This window comes from Heterocephalus glaber, unplaced genomic scaffold (genome assembly GCF_053883595.1).
Source record: "Heterocephalus glaber isolate CG9 unplaced genomic scaffold, H.glaber_assembly_v1.0 deba00001608, whole genome shotgun sequence".
Classification (NCBI taxonomy): domain Eukaryota; kingdom Metazoa; phylum Chordata; class Mammalia; order Rodentia; family Bathyergidae; genus Heterocephalus; species Heterocephalus glaber.
The window spans coordinates 38,941,129-38,957,621 of record NW_028258379.1 but is presented as its reverse complement, the minus strand read 5'-3'; the positions used below and the strand labels follow the sequence as shown (position 1 = coordinate 38,957,621).

At 39.2% G+C, this 16,493-nt stretch overlaps 1 long non-coding RNA gene across 1 annotated transcript in view; it reads left to right on the top strand.

Annotated features, from left to right (window-relative positions):
• Positions 1 to 16,493, top strand: part of LOC147822871 (uncharacterized) — a 72,779-nt gene that overhangs the window by 37,719 nt on the left and 18,567 nt on the right. Inside the window, exon 3 of the long non-coding RNA XR_015444966.1 lies at positions 1 to 16,493. This exon is cut by the window's left edge and continues 17,622 nt beyond it; it is cut by the window's right edge and continues 18,567 nt beyond it. This is a non-coding gene — a long non-coding RNA (uncharacterized LOC147822871).

The window sequence follows — 16,493 nt, the reverse complement described above, 5'->3', positions numbered from 1 at the left end:
AAGCGCAAGGTCCTGAGTTTGATCCCTGGTACCAAAAAAAAAGAAATGAAAAAAATGTTTATTCCTTTCTTTCTTTTTGGAATTGTTACTAACGTTTGATCCAAATTGGGTTCTCTGTCTCGGAATTGTGGAACCAATAACAAAACCAAGAACTAATTATGCAGCAGAGGAAAGTTCATTCTCTGGCCAGAGAATAAGGAGAAGCCAGGAAAAATAACTCACAAATCAGCTTCCCAGCTGAACAAAGGTGGAGAGTTCCTTTAAGAGTAAGGGGAGAGAGGGGAGGAGCGGGATTAATGAGGGAAGATTATTCATGACTTTGTCTGGGGAAGGGGTTGGGTCCTTTAATCCTGGGTCAGATGGACCCCACATGGCAGTGAGGTGGCAGGGTCTGAAGGGGAAAGGCGGAACCAGCTTCGCCCAGTTCCATCCTGCAGCTGGTTCTACGCGGGAGCGGAGTCCGGCTGTGTGCAGGGTTATCAAGCTGAGTATCTTGTCTGAAACTGCATAGTTAGCGAGAGGCTGTCACTCAAGGTTTTCTTTTGAAGACAGCAAGAAAAGCTAGATTAAAAAATAATCTACTGGAGAGTACTGGCGACCTAGAAGGACCATGAAGAAATACTGGTCTGTAGTTGGGTACGGCTAATAAATATCTGGGTTGCTTCTCTGACCAAGGGGAAATTGTGAGTTTGCTGGGCTAGGCCTGAGAGACTGAAAGATGCTGGTTTTGAAAGTGATGTACCTTTTACAATCCATTTTTAACATTTTCCCTTTTTTAAACACAGTATATTTAGATATGTATTTCTTTTACTTTTTCTGCTTAGGTCTTTAAAGTTTCTTAAAGTTTCTTGGTGCTTGATCCCTTTTGACATTTTGGGTAAATTCTAGGGAATGATCTCTATTATTATATTATTCTGCTCCATCAATATACTGAGGTCTACTATCATTTTGTCCTTTTACATGTGTATTTTCTTTACATACATAGAGAAACTCTTTATGTACCTTGGACCATCTTATTCTGTCTTCTGTTAATTTTAGCATCTCTCTGGTCACCTCCGACCCCTTCGTTTACTTCCCTGAGCTTTCTTCTGGACGTTCTCTTCTAACTCATCTTCAGCTCCATTTCATTTGCTTTTGAGCTTGTCACTTGAGTTTGCTGTTTCAGATGTTTTGTTATTTAGGACTGGAAGTCTTACTTCACTGATGTCTTATCTCGGGCTCTCTAGTGATGTGTATTGACTCATGTCCCCCTCCCTGAGGGACATTGAGGTTCTGAGTCCCAGAGCTTCAGTGTGTCACCTTATCTGGAAGTGGGGTCTTTGCAGAGGGAATCCAGTGGGGACAGCTGGACAAAGACAGACAGAGGGAACAGGGTGGAAGGTGCACAGGTGGGAGCAGGAGCACCTAGTGGAGATGCAGGCAGAGACTTGGGGCACCTCGGCCAGGAGCTGAGGAGCACCTGGTGCTACCAGAATCAGGAAGAGGCAGGAAGGCTTGTCCCTCAGAGTCCTCAGCAGGAGCACCTCGATTTCAGGCTTCTAGAACTGAGTCAACAAGTTTCTCTTGTTTCAAGCTCCTTTACTTGTAGTACTTTGGTACAGTATCCACAAGAAATAAGTGGACAGCAGAGTGTGAGGTCAAGGGTTAGCACTTCTGTTTCATTCATTCATTCATTCATTCATCAAGTATTGCACCACTAGGGATTGAACCCAGGTCTTTGCATTGAGCTAAATCCTCAGGCCATGTTTTATCTTTCTTAATTTTGAGACAAGGTCTTGCTACATTGCTAAGTTACCCAGGCTAGGCTTGAACTTGTGATTCTCCCATCTCAGCCTCCCAGTGTGCCAGGATTATGAGTGTGCACCACGGTCCCTGGCTGAGTGCTTCTGTTTTGTTAGGGAGCGAAGTCCAGGGAGTCAGGGGCGAGGAAAAAGCAGAATGACGCGGGAAATGACCGAGAGCCAGGGCTGGAGACGAGTGTGACCGATCACTTGTTCTCATAAACACATCTTCTGAAAGCCTACAGAGCATGCGACTATCAGCACACTCTGTTTAGCAAGAGGACTGGGGAATAATTTATTTACCAGTCAGGACCCAAATCCCATTTATCAAGGGTTAACGCACGGAGTATTAGTTCCCTGGCACATACATGAGTAGTGTGTGCGTCTTGGGACTTTTCAAGTCCCCAAGGTAACCAGGAAGCCTGGGCTGGGGACCGGTTGGGTCCAGTGTGGGCTTGGGATGAAATGCTGTGGAGTGACACCTGTGTGGAGTCAGGTGGTGCCCACACCGAAAGGGTGATAGCCGTGACAGCTGAAGCAGAACAGCTGCTATGGACCAGGGGTTTGTATTCCTCCAAAATTCCTATGTTGAAGCCCTCCTTGGGTGTCCAATCTTTTGGCTTCCCTGGGCTGCATTGAGGGAAGAGGAATTATCTTGTGCTGCATATAAAATATCTAATATAGTTCATGTGTATGCATAACAAAACTTCCTTTTAAAAATAATAACATAAAAAAATAACATTAAAACCAAGTAGCAACCCACAGGGGGCAGATTGGATGTGCTTGGGAGTGGTGCACTCACTACAGGGTCAGTTCTCTTACAGGAAGAGGTGGCACCAGAGCCCCCTCTCTGTGCCTGGCAGGGCAAGCCACAAACATCACCACCAGGAACTGGATCACCTTGGTTTTGGATGTCTCAGCCTTCAAAACTGAAAGAAATAAGTGCCTCTTATTTTTGCCTCCTGTCTACGGACCTTGTTATAGCAGCTTGAGCTGAATAAAGAGATGAATAAAGGCTCGAGGTAGCGAGACCAGGAGAGTTTGCTCTGGTCTTCACAGGCATAGGGAGCAATTCTATTTCTTTCTCCATTCTTTTTTGTTTTCCAGTCTCTGCCCAGATCCTCAACGTTGTCTGTTATCTCCGTAAACAAAGAGCACATTTATTTTGAGATTTGTGCATAGTAATTTCAATGTTTGGGTGTCCACAGTGTTGTTACTATCTAGTCTTGTCTTTCCACAAGTCGTATCTTGTCTCCTTGTGTGTTTATTGTGTGATAGATCTTACATATATGATAGCAGTGCTTCCACATGCAGGTCTTGTGGCTGATGTGCTCTGGCTTTGCTCTACCAGGCACCAGGGGGCGCCAGAACTCCATCGCTGCCTAAAACCAGCTGCAGAATGGAAGGTGATTAAACGGGGAGCTTTACCTCACCCTAAAAATGCAGGGGTGCTTCTGGGTCACATTTACAGCAAGCTCTTTGGTCCCCACTCAAAGCAAGGGAACTTGTATTCCCACTTCCTTCCCACTTCCTTCCCACCTGCTCACAGCTGACTTTGAGCAGAAATGAAGGCAGTCAAAGGCATTAGAAAAATACCTTTAAAGTATTGGGAGAAAAATAGCCTCCAAAACTAGGATTTGGTATGCAAAGAAAATACCCTTTGGGATTAAGTAGAGTTATTTTCACAGGCAAAACATACTGCCATGAGAATAATCACACTAAAAAATACTAAATGATGTTTTTTTCAGGCAAAAGGGTGAACACAAGTGAAACGTTAAAAATGCATTTGGGTATGAGGAAACTAAAATGGTAAATCTATGTGAATATTCATCATATAAGACAATAACATCTTTTGTTAAAAATATGGATAGAATGGAAATGCAGGTGACATTGAGCTACAATTTGTGAGAGGATGGAGTCAAAATATTCTAAGATTATTGCATTGCTCATGAAAGCATCATTTAATATTAGATTTTGAGAAGCCCAGGAAGCATGTTATAATCTTTAGGGTAACTACTAAAAGAAAAATGAAAGACTGGATGTTACAAGCTCACAGAATAAAAACATGGAATAATAAAAAATGGTTCATCCAAAAGTAGGTAGTACAGGAGGGAAAAAGAAATACAAATCAAGTGGGAGCTCTTGGGGAACTTGATAAATTCAAACATGTCAGCGATTACTGATATATTTCAGCCCAAGTATGTCAGTGATTACATTGAATATGAATGGCTAGAGACTCCCACTTGTAACCAGTATGGAAAAACAGGAATCAAATATCCCCTACCATCAGACTCATTCAGAGAATGGACCAAATGCAAGAAGCAGTGACTGTTTTTGTAACAGACACCAGGTGACAAATGGTAAAGGCCCCGAGAGATTATAGAGTATGCGAAGCAAGTGCTATCTCTGCTGTGAGCTTGGCTACTGTGTGCTGAGGAAATGGAGTGGGGAGGCCGGGAGGATGGGGTGCTTCCTAGTGTGGTCAGGACAGACAGCCAACGAGGAGAGAGCTGCATGGTTTTCCTGTGAATGCTTAGGTCTGCAGCGATCTGTGTGCATGGGAGCCTGGGTAAGGAACCACCTGGAAGTTAGAGTTCTGCTCACCTCGAGCTCAGAATCGTGTCATTCCCACCAGCCAGCCCTGCAGGAAAACCTCAGATCGGTAATTGGGAAGAGTACCTAGCAGAGTTTCATCTCAGTATTGGAGAGTAATTACTCCTAGACCGTGCACTATTCTAGCCTATGAAATCTTAAAAGGAAGACCGAAAAGGATCACAGTATTTCTGAGGACCTTGATGGCATCCTAAAAAACAGCAGGAGACTACTTCTATGAATAAAAACAATCTAATATGGAGCTAAGTAAAATCCACAAAATTTGTCGTGTAGGTGAAAATTACCAGATACACAAGCAAGGAGAAGAATACAACCCACAATGAGAAGGAAGGCCAATCAATAGAAACCAGCCCAGAACTGACACAAACACTAGAACTGTACCCAGGAGAGCTATTTTAAGTTATTGTAACTGTGTTCTCTGTGTTTGAAAGGTTAAGTAGAGACCTAGAAGGGGTAAATGATACAAATCAAACTTGTGAAGATGAAACGGTAGTATGTGAGATGAAAAATACACTGAGTGGTGTTCATGGATGTTGGACACTGTGGAAGAAAAGATTTGGGGACTTAAGCATAGGTTAATAGAAGCCACCTAAAATGAAACAGAGAGAAAAGAGAAGAAAATGATGGAGAGAGGGGATTCTGTGGAGATGGCAGTGTGGGCAGTGCCAGGAAGGTGTCTCCACGGAGACAGCTGCGTGGACAGTCCCGCCGCATAACTGTGTTGGCCTCCTGGAGTCCTTGAAGGCTGGGGATTTCCATGGAAGGCTTGGGTGTTAAGCTGCGGTTTATTTTGGTCAATTTCAGCTACACCCCCCCCCCACTCCATGGCATGCAGTTGTGCTCTATCTAAGAGCAGTTTAGATGCAACCTGCAGTATCGGGAGGGGCACAAAGCACCCTGCTCTCAAACATCAGGGGTTGTGCTTTGATTGCAGATCACTGCTTCTGACCACAGAGCTGCGGCAAAGGCACCACATCATCTATGTGCAGGACTGAAGCCCTCCCTCCAGTGGCAGTGCCTTCCAGGAACTCAAAGGGTTGGTGCCCTTTCCCGCCCCTCTTCAGTGTTCTCTTTGTCTACTTTGGTGGACAAACTTTAAAGACTGAGACATTCAAAAGCAACTGCATACATGGAGAAAATTTATAAAGTGGCCACACATGCCTAAGGAAAGGCTCAAAAAGACTTGAGAAGACCTTACGTTTACATCTCAGCTGATCCTTGGCAATAATAAAAATAAGCCCAAACAAGTAAAGTAAATCAGCGAAAAACTAAACAAAACAAAAATAATAACAAACCCCAGAAATCCCCAGGGAAGGGGGAGAATATTATTTCCAGATGTCCACCTTTTCAGCAAAAATGCTCAAGGTATACAAAGAAGCAGGAAAATATGGCTAATTCATAGCAATAGAAAATAACAGAGACTCCCTGATAAAGATCTGATAGTAGATGTATTAGACAAGAATTTTAAAGCAACTCTTTAATGATTCCCAGCAGAATTAAAGGAGGATGTAGAGAAAATCAAGAAAGTGATGTATGGACATAATGGAAATGTCAACAAAGGAAACCAAAATGGAAACCAAAAAGAAATTCTGGAGTTGAAAGTACAGTAATTGGAATAAAAATTTAGTACAGTGATTAAAAGGTGTATTTGAGCAGGTAGAGTAAAGAATAATGAATCGAGGATAAGGTAATGGAAATTATCAAGTCTGAGGGACAAAAAGAAAAAAGATTGAAGGAAAGAGAATGGATTGTAAGGGACTTGAGGGGATACCATGAAGCCAACTGACCTAGATATTGTGGAAATCTCAGGAGGAGAGGAGAAAGAGATGAAGAGGCAGAGAGAAATATTTGAAGAGATAATGGCTGAAAGCCCTCAAATTTGTGAGCCATGACCATAAACTTGAAGAAGCTCAGAATCCCACGTGACACAAGCACAATGAGATCCACGTGGAAACACATTATACTCAAACTTGAAAGTCACAGCCAAAGACAGAATGTTGAAGAAGCATGAGAAGAGTGACTTGTCATTTACAAGGGATGCTTAATAAGATTATCAAAGATTTCTCATTAGAAACTGCAGTCCAGAGGCAATGGGCCAATATATTCAAAGTGCCAAAACAAAACTTAAACAAAACCTGTCAACCAAGAATTCTATATCCAGCAAAGCTGTCCTTCAAAAATGACGGAGAGGGCTGGGGATTTAGCACAGTGGTGCCTTGCCTGCCTCGTAAGCGCAAGGTCCTGAGTTTGATCCCCGGCACCAAAAAAAGAAAAAAAAAAAAAAGGAGAAATAAAGACATTCTCAGATAAATAAAAATGAAGGGATTTTATATATAGAACTAGAACTGTCCTATGAAAAAAGCTCAAGGGAGTCCTGCAGGGTTGGAATGAAGATACAAGATAGCAACTTGAAGCTGTATAAAGAAATAAAGATCTTAATAAGGGTAAATGCATGAACAATTGTAAAAGCTAGCGTTACTGTAACGGTAGCTTACAGTTTCATTTTTCGTTTCCTGCAATTTAAGAAATGAATTCATTAGCATACAGTTTATGAACTTAATTTGCTCCATGACTTTGGAAAAGATGGCCATGTTTATGCTTGTGCAGGTAAGATGGCCGTGGTCATGTCTGTCACCCGATGTAGCATTTGTAAACAAAAGCAAAATTTTGACAAATGCTTTTGTTTGCAAACCAAACTGTTTGCAAACAAAAGGTTCATGGACTGAGGCACCATTGTATTAATCTGAAGACTAATGTTGTACTTTTGATTTGTAATTACACATGCTGTTTCCCACAGAATTTAAGAGACAAAGGCATTTAAAAGAGCACCTAGTTTAATTATTAATAGTTCTTCTTTTAATTCGTAAAAGAATTACTAGTTTTGGCTGCACCATGTATTCAGTGTAATTTTGTGACATCAGCGACCGAGGAATGGGATGGAATGTAAAAGAGCAGAGGCTTGGAAAGTTCTTGAGATGAAGCTGGTGCAAATTTAATTCAGAGCACTATAAATCTGGAATGTTAAACAACATCCCATGGCAACCACAAAGAAAGTGGTGACAGAACATAGGCAAAAAAAAAAGGGAAAGGAATTTGAACATTTTACTACATAAAATGAACTAAGCACAAAAGAAGATAGTGATTCAGGTAAAAAAGCTGTAAGACATATAGAAAACAAAGAGAAAACAGCAGAAATAATTCCTTGTAATCAGCAATTACTTTAAATGTAAATGGATTAAATTTTCCAATCAAAAGGTGGGGACTGGCAGAGTGGGAAAAAACAAAACAAAACAAAACTATGATCCAACTTTATGCTGTCTACAAGAGATGCAGTTTATACCCAAAGGCACAAATAGACTGGAAGTGGCAGGATGCAGAAAAGAGGTTTAATAATAACCTGAAGAAGGGAGTGTGGTTATACTGCTAGCAGGCAAAAATAGTATTTCTATCAACTAAGTCTACAAGAGACAAGGAAAGACACTGTGTGTTTTTAAAAGGTTTAATACAGGAAGATTAGATAGTTCCACACCTCACAATAGATCACAGAAGTATATGAAGAAGAAGAAAAAATGTATATGAAGAAAACACTGACAGGATCAAGGGGAAGTAGATAGCTTTACAGTCAGTTGTGGGCTGCAGTACCTCACTCTCAATAATCAATACGAAACTAGACAGAAGATGGGCAAGGAAACAGGATTGGAAAAACACCGTGGACCACCTGGGGCTAACAGGCACAGACTGAAGACTCTGCCTACCCACAACAGCGTAAGCATTCTTCTCAAACACATATGGGATGTTTTCCAGGTCACACCTTATGTTAAGCCACAAGTTAAGTCTCAATCTATTTTAAAAGATAGGTGTCATATCCAGTATCTTCTCTGATTACAATAGGATGAAGTTAGAAATCAGTAACATTAAGAAAACTGGAAGATTCATAACTTTGTGGAAATCAACACATTCTTTTAAAATGATATTTTACTAATGCATGTTAGTAGTACAGAATAATGAGATTCATTTTGGTACATCAATACACACATATAACGTATTTTGATTATTTTCTCATTACTCCCATTTTCCTTTTCTCCCCTCTTCCCCATCTTCTTCATCTTTAAAAGTCTACCTTCTACTTTCCTATAATTTGACCTTTTTTTTTTTTTTTTTTTTTTTTTTTTGAGATTGCTCATACGAGAGAAAACGTGATATTTAACTTTCTGAGCCTGGCTTATTTTGCTTAACACGATGGTCTCCGACTCCACCAATTCTCCTGCAGAGGACACGATTTCGTTCTTCTCTGGCTGAATACCATTCCACAGTGTATCTAAAGCACACTTTCTTTATCCATTCATCTGTTGATGGGCATCTAGGCTGTTTCCACAGCTTAGCTACTGTGAATTGTGCCACAGTAAGCATGAGTGTGCATATGTTGTCTTCGATTTTTTTCAAGACTATACAGCACCTGTAATGGTATAGGTGGATCAAATGGTATCTGTATTTTCAGTTTTTTAAGGACTGTCCATATTTATTTCCATAGTGTTTATTTACATTCCTGCCAATGATGTAGAAGCATTCCTCTTTCCTCACAGCCTCACCAGCATTTATACATTCTTAAACACATGATAGATCAAAGAAGAAATCATAAGGGAAATTAGAAAATAGAGATGAACGAAGTAAAAAAAAATCCGGGATGCACCAAAAGCAGTGCAAAAGGGAACTTTATAGCTATAAATGTTTACAGTATAAAACAAGAAAGATTTAAAATTAACCTAACTTTATAGCCTGTAGAATGAGAGAAAGAAGATCAAACTGCAGTTAAGACCCAGACCTGTTCTATCACTGGAAAATCTGCTGTGCTGACATTCTACCGGCTTGAGTGGGATGGCTCCCTTAACCCTGCTGGAGCCCCTTTCCCTCCCCTGTTACAGCAGAGCTGACTAGATGTGTCCTCTGCATTAACTGAGAGCTGCATCCGGCAATATTACACTTTTTGTTTGTTTGTTTTTGGTACCAGGGATCGAACGCGGGACCTTGTGCTTGCGCAGGAGCCAGAATCACTGAGCTAAATCCCCGGCCCTAGTATTACACTTCTTGGTTTGATTATCAACTATGATTTAGAATTCTCAAGAGAGAAAGAAACGTTATCATATTTACTTGTTTTTCTCCTTTACACACTTCCTTCTTTCTTCTTGAGGTCCCTTCTCTGAGCATTTCTTTCTTGTTGCACGAACTTCCTTCGGACAGTCTTTTCAAATAGCTCTTACGGGATTACATGCTCCTACTTTTCCTTCATGTAAGAATGTTTTATTTTTCCTTTATTCTTGGAGGACAATTTTGTTCAGTATAGAGTTCAAGGTTGACATTACTTTTCTTTCAGCACTTGAAAACTGTTGTGTAACTACCTTGTGGCCTCCGTGGTTTCTGATGTGGAATCCACTGTCATTCCAGTGGTTTTCCCAGGCAAGTTCTGTGTCGTTTCCCACTGCTTCAAGATGTTTTCTTTGTCTTTAGTTGTCTGAAGTTTGATTATGCTGTATTCTGGTGTGGATTTCTTTGGATTTATTCTGTTTGGAGTTTGCTCAATTTCTTGAATTTGTAGACTTATGTCTTGCCAAACTTGAGAAAGCTTATATCACTATTTCTTTGAATACTTTCTCAATCTCTGTCTTTTTCTTCTGGAACTCTGGTGATGAATGTTATACCTTTTGTTATCATCACACAGGTCTCGAAATGCTGTTTTTTAAAAAAAATTCTATTTTCTGTCAGTTCAGATAAATTTATTTCTATTGTTCTATCTCCTAGTTCATTGATTTCTGCCTTTGTCCTCTCCATTCTGCTATTGTCCTGAGTCAGTGTGTTCTTAAATATTAGTTATTATCCCCTTTAATTCAAATTTCCTTTTGGTTATTCTTTATTTTTTAAGTTTTTTTGCTGAGACTTTCTGTGATTTCATTTGTTTCAGATGTGTTTGTAATTGCTCGTTATGATGAGCTGCTTTAAATCCTTGTTAGATAATCCCAGCACCTGTGACATCTTAGTGTTAGCTTCTGTTGATTGTCTTTTCTTATTCCAACACCTCTGATGTAAATTCCTGATGCAAAAATCCTCAATAAAATGCTAGTAAATGGAACTAAACAAAAGATTACATGTCATGACCAAATGAATTTTATCCCCTAACATGCAAAACAGTGATACATCACATTGACAGAATGAAAGATGAAAACCACGTAATAATCTCAGTAGATGAAGAAAAAGTGTTTGGCAAAGTTCAACACCCTTTTGTGATTTAAAAAAACTCAACAAAATAGTTATGGAAAGAAATTTCCTCAATGTAAGAAAAGGCCATTTATTACAAGTCCATAGCTAATATATCATAATCAAAGTTTTCAGTTTTTCCTCTAAGATCTGGTACCCATTCTTCAAGGATGCCCATTCTTGTCATTTCTTCTTAACACAATATTGGAAATACTAGTAAGAGCAATTGGGTAAGAAAAAGAAATAAAAGCCATTCATATCTGAAGTAAAATTCTCCCTGTTTCCAGAGGACATGATCCTGTAGAGATTTCACACTGACACAGTTAGAGCTAATAAATGAATACAGTCAATATGCAAGATACAAAGTCAACAACAAAAATTAGCAACACTGTCTCACACCCAAAGCAACTATCCAAAATAGAAACCAAGAAAATAATCCACTTTATAATGGCACCAAGAAGAATAAAATATGTAGAAATAAATTTAATCAAGGAAATGAAAAACCTGTAATCTGAACATTACAAAACGCTGATGAAAGAAATTAAAGAAAACACATATAAATAGAAAAGTATCTCAAGTTTGTAGACTGGGAGAATTAATAGTAATACAACACCTGTACTAACTAAAGGGATGTATGGATTCAATGTAATCCCTATCAAAATTCTAGTGATATTTTCACACAATAGAAAAAAATTATTGAATTTGTGTGGAACCACAGAAGACCTTTAGTAGCCAAAATAATGTTGAGAAAGATAAATAAATTTGGAGACAGCACACTTTCTGCACTTTCTGATTTGAAATTATATCGTGGTGTAATAGTAATCAAATCAGTATGGGTATCGACATAAAAGTAGATATAGACCAATGGAACAGAATACAAGGCTAGAAATAAACCCAAACATATATGGTTAGCTACTTTTAAGGGGCTTTTTTCTTTTTCCGATACCAGGAATTAAACTTCAACAACTTACACTTGCCAAGCAGGCGCTGCACTGGTGAACTACATCTCTGGGCCTGGTTAGCTACTTTTGACAAGGCCACCAATAATTTACCATGGCAAAAGGATGGTCTCTTTAATAAATAATGTTGAGAAAACTGGATGTCCACATGCAAAAGAATAAAACTGGGCTCTTACTATGCACAAAAATAAACTGAAAATGGATTAAAGACCAAATGCAAGATTTGAAATGGTAAAAATCCTAGAAGAAAACATGGGAGACAACCTCTTTCATTTTGGCCTTGGCAATATGTTTTTGAATATGACCCCAAAAGCCCAGGCAACAAAAGTGGAAATAAGCAACTCAGACTACATCAAACTAAAAAGCTTCTGCAGAAACAGCAAAATGAAAAGGCAGCCCATGGAAGGGAGAAAGTAAGGTTCCCAACTTGGTAAGAGTTGGGATTAACATCCAAAACAGGTAGAAGGGATTAATATCCAAATACACAAGGAATTTACATAATTCCAGAACAAATCTCTGAATAACCGAATTTCAAAACGGGGCAAATTACCTAAATAGGTATTTTTCCAAACATGAAATAAAAATGGATAACAGGCATAGGAAAAGGTGCTCAACATCACTAATCAGAGAAATGCAAATCAAAACCCTGATGATAAATCACCCCATATCTGTCAGTCTGAAAGGTGTTGGTGAAGGTGTGGAGAAAAGAGAACCCTTATACATTGTTGCTGGGAATGAAGGTGGGTGAGGCCCCTGTGGAAGAAAGTGTGGAGGTTTGTAAATAAATTAAAAATAGAAGTACAATATGACCGAGCAATCGCTCTTCTGGTACAAAAGAAAATGAAATTGCCCCCTGTGAAGAGACCTACATTCCCATGTTCATTGAGGGATTACTAACAGTATGTATCCAATGTGTAGAAACAACCTAAGTGTCTATTGATGGATGAGTGGATAAAAGTGTTTTGGAATATTGTATGTAATAGAGAAGAAGATCTTGACATTTGTGACACCAGGGATAGGCCATTTCCAAGACTTAGCTATTATGAATTGTGCTGCTATAAACATGGATGTGCATAGATCACTACAACATGATGTCTAACTCTTTCAGGAAGACACCTAGAAGGGGAATAGCTGGGTCAAATCGAGTTTCTAGTTTTAGTTTTTTGATAAATCTCCATGCTGATTTCCATAGCGGTCATACTGGTTTACATTCCCACCAACAGTGTAGAAAGGGTTCCTTTTTCCCTGCAGCCTCCCCAGGATTGTTATATTTCTTTTATGATAACCATTCATTCTGGAGTAATATGGAATCTCAGTGTTGTTTTAATTTGTATTAAACCAACGGCCAGTGATGTTGAACATTTTTTTTTCATGTTTTTATTGGCCATTTGTACTTTTTCTGAGAAGTGTGTATTCATCTCAGTTGCCCAGTTTTGGACTGGGTCTTTTTTTTAGAGGATCTAATTCCTTTGAGTTAAAAGATTTTAGCCCTCTGTCTGAGGAATGGCTGGCAAAAGTTTTTCCCATAATTTGATCCCAAGATCCCAAGATCAGACTATCTCTTCCTGTTGAATAGTTCCCTTAACCAATATGCAGTGTCCTTCTTTTCCTCTGTAGGTTGTCTCTTCACTTTGTTGGTTGATTCCTTTGTTGTGCAGAAGTTTTAAAATTTGATACAATCTCATTTGTTGATTCTTGGTATTATTTCTTGTGGAGTTCTGTTCAGAAAGTCCTTGCCTACACCTATGACTTCAACAGTTTTACCTATTTTATCTTCCAGTAGACTGTTTCTGTTTTAACATTTAGATCTTTGATCCATTTTTATTTTAATTTAGTACATGGTGAGATATGTGGGTTTAGATTCAATCTTCTGCATTTAGATAGCCAGTTTTCCCAGTACTATTTATTAAAGAGGCTAACTTTCCTCCAGTGATGCTTTGGGTCCATTTGTCAAGATCAAATAGCTCAGTGTGGCTGGGATTGTTTCTACTTCCTCTATTCTGTTCCACTGATCCACATGTCTGTTTTTGTGCCAGTACCATGCTGTTCTTGTCACTGTAGCTTTGTAATATAACTTCAAATCTGGGATTGTGATGCCACCTGCTTTGCTTTTGTAACCCAGGATTGCTTTTGCTCCTCTGGGTCTCTTCTGGTTCCATATGAGTTTTAGGATTGTCTCCTCTAGATCTGTGAGGAATGCTGTTGGCATTTTGATTCAGATTGTGTTAAATCTATATATCTATATTTTAGAAGTGTAGCCATTTTGACTATATTGGTTCTTCCTATTGAGAAACATGGGATAGCTTTTCACTTTCTGATGTCCTCTTTGATCCCCTTTTTTAGAGTGATGTAATTTTTGTTGTAGAGGTCTTTCTTTCTTGGCTAGGTTAATTTCTAAGTATTTAATTTTTCTTGATGCTATTGTGAATCATATTGTTTTTCTAATTTCTTTCTCATGGAGGCATGCTTTGTTGGCTAGTATGTGATCTGTTCTGGAGACAGTTTCATGTGCTGCTGAAAAAAGCGTGTATTCTCTTCTTGCTGGGGTAGAACACTGTATATATCTATTAAGTCCATTTGTTCAAAGATTTGGTTCAACTCTGATATTTCTTTATTGATTTATTTGCCTAGTTGATCTATTTGTGATGGAGTGGTATTGAGGTTCCCTGGTGTAATTGTATTGATAGTTATCTGATCTTTTATGTAGTGTTTGTTTTATGAAGTTGGGTGCACCATTGTTTGGTGCATATATCTTTGTAATTATTATCTCTTCCTGTTGAATAGTTCCCGTAAGCAATATGCAGTGTCCTTCTTTGCCTCTATTGATTAGTTTTGGCTTAAAGTCCACTTTATCTGAAAATAAGATTGCTCCTCTTGGTTGTTTTCAGGCTCCCCTTGCATGAAATATTGCTTTTTGTCCTTTGGTTTTTAGTATATTAATTTCTTTATTTTGATTAAATGTGTTTCTTTTATACAACATGCCATTGGGTTTTGTATTTTCTTTTTTTGTTACTGGGGATCAAACTCAGGACCTTGAGCTTGCAAGGCAGGTAGCAGCACCACTGAGCTAAATCCCCAGCCCCAATCTATGTCTTTTGATTGGTGAACTGAGACCATTCACATTAATAGTTATAACTGATATGTACTGACTTATTCCTGTCATCGTGTTATTTTCCTGCCACTGACTTTCTTTCTTTCCTTTCTATTGCTTGCTCTACCAGGGGCATTCGTTCTGTTGACCTTTTTGTCATTGTTAGGTTCATTGTCTCTTTCTAGGATATCTTTGAGAATTTTTTGGCATGCTGGTTTGGTGTCATGAATTTCTTCAGGTGTTTTTTGTCATGGAAATATCTTATTTCTCCATCAATTTTGAAAGATCATTTTGCAGGATATATCAGTTTGGCTTGGAAGTTGTTTTCTTTTAGGGCTTGAAACACTTCACTCCAAGCTCTCCTGGCCTTTAAGGTTTGTGTTGAGAAGTCTGCTGTAATTTATAAGTGATTCATGACTCTTCTCTAACAGCTTTTAAGATTCTGTTCCTGTGTTGGATTTTTAAGACTTTGACTATGATGTGTCCTGGAGAAGTTCTTTTATGACTGTGGTTATGTGGGGTTCTGCATGCCTCACTTATCTGTATGTTAAATTATTTCTCCATGTTTGGAAAGTTTTCTGCTGTTATTTATTTTGCACTTTGTATTGTGTTATGGCTTGTGTCTAGACGTCCCCCAAAGCCTCATGTGGTCAGAGGTGGGGCTTTTTCAGAGGTGGCTGGATGGAGAGTGTGTGAGGCTGGAACTGATTCATGGTGCAATGCTAGGCTCAAGGGCACTAGGACTAAGGTGAGAGTGCTCCTGCCCTAAGTAGCCTGGGTGAGATGACAGGGTTGGAAAGATGCTGTTAAGGTCCCTGTTGCTTTTGCTATGTCCTGTCTGCCACCATGAACGGTTTCTCCTGCCACACCGCTCTGCCTTGGAGATAGCCAATATGAACTAAAGCCTCTATAAACTATGAGCTAAATAAACCTTTCCTCCCTTTGGGTGTCGGGTATTTTGTCTCAGCAGTTGGAAAGGTAACTAAGACATATTGCTTTCTAATTTTTTGTTAATTCTGATTAATTTTAGGTTAGTATTGTGTCACCTAGCAGCTGTTTGATCCATCTTTCATGTTCTTTTGTTCTTTTTAAGGTATCTGTCATTAACCGACTACCAAACACAGACTTGTCGTCTAGTTCTGACACTATCCTCACACTGGTCACTTCTGCTGGTCATGCTTTCAATCGAATTTTTAGTCTCCTGGATTTCTATTTGGTAATTTTTTATGGACTCTATTTTCTATGTTGGGCATTCATGTTTTACATCTCTTTCTTTAGCTCCACTAGCTTTTTATTAATGTCTCCTGGAGACTCGCTCATCATGTTTCACTAGGGTCTTTATCTGTTTAGTTCTGTCTTCTTGGGATTCACCAGGCACCTTACTGATCTGTTTTATTACCCCTGCTCTTACCCTTTCTGATAGTTCAGTTGTGTAGCTTTTGATTTCCTGCCCCTTGATCCCCCTAGATTGGCTTTGGGGGAGTTGGGAGTTTTTGGAGACATTTTGTTGCTTTGTCTTCTCGTGACTCTATTTTTGATTTATTTGTTTGTTTTCTGTACTGCAACGTGTAGGTTGAATATAGTGGTAGCTTTGTTGGTAGCATAGGACTCCTTAGTTAATATCTGCTTTGTAGTGCTATCCTCTGGGCATGGCTAAGTACTGGCTGTTGACCCTGTCCCAGGATCCAACCACCTTTGTTTATTTGGGAGGGGAGGTTGCAGGTTATTTGGCCCAGTACCAAGTTCTTCAGGAATGGGCTGCAGTATTGTTTATGGACCCCAGGAAATCCAGGTATTGGG